General features: G+C 62.7%; 1 protein-coding gene across 1 annotated transcript in view; it reads left to right on the plus strand.

Moving 5' to 3' along the window:
- Positions 1 to 338: 338 nt before the first annotated feature.
- Positions 339 to 552, plus strand: part of LOC102386671 (collagen alpha-1(XXVIII) chain-like) — a 62,051-nt gene continuing 61,837 nt past the window's right edge. Inside the window, exon 1 of the mRNA XM_014520804.2 lies at positions 339 to 358. The gene's annotated coding sequence lies outside the window, so the exon portion shown is untranslated. The remainder of the gene's footprint in view (positions 359 to 552) is intronic.

The raw sequence follows: 552 nt of genomic DNA on the forward strand, positions 1-552 counted from the left end.
TTCCAAGGATGGAGATTGCACAGTTTTTCTCTGTAGCTTGTTCAAATGCTTGACCACCCTCCTGGCCAGAAAGTTCCCCCTCAGCTCCAGCCTCAAGTTCCCCTCTGAAGCTTGAGGCCTTTGCTCCTAATCTTGCCCTCTACAGGCCCATCTCCATCTTCTCTGTAATTGCCCTTCAGGTGGTTGAAGACCATTTAACATCCCCCCACTCAGGCGTCCCTTCTCCAGGCCCAATAGCCGCGGTTCTTGCAGCCTTTCCTCAGAAGCCTCCCCTCCCCCAGGCCATCAGCGTTGCCTTGCAAATAGTGCTCACGTTCTTCTTGCCATGTGGGGCCCAGAGCTGGACTTTGGCTGTGGGGTGAGTGGAGAGCGAGCGGGGAGCCGGGCCCGGGCCCGGCTGGAGAGGAGGGGGTGTGCGTGCCGGGCCGGGCCGGGGCTGAGCGGGGCTGTGGGCGGGCTGTGGGGGGTGCGCCGCAGAGGGAAGCGGGGGCAGCTGCCGGAGGTGAGTGCCCCGCTCGAGCTCGCGCTCTCCTGCCTCCCTCAGTCTTGGCT

This window comes from Alligator sinensis, unplaced genomic scaffold (genome assembly GCF_000455745.1).
Source record: "Alligator sinensis unplaced genomic scaffold, ASM45574v1 scaffold143_1, whole genome shotgun sequence".
Lineage (NCBI taxonomy): Eukaryota > Metazoa > Chordata > Crocodylia > Alligatoridae > Alligator > Alligator sinensis.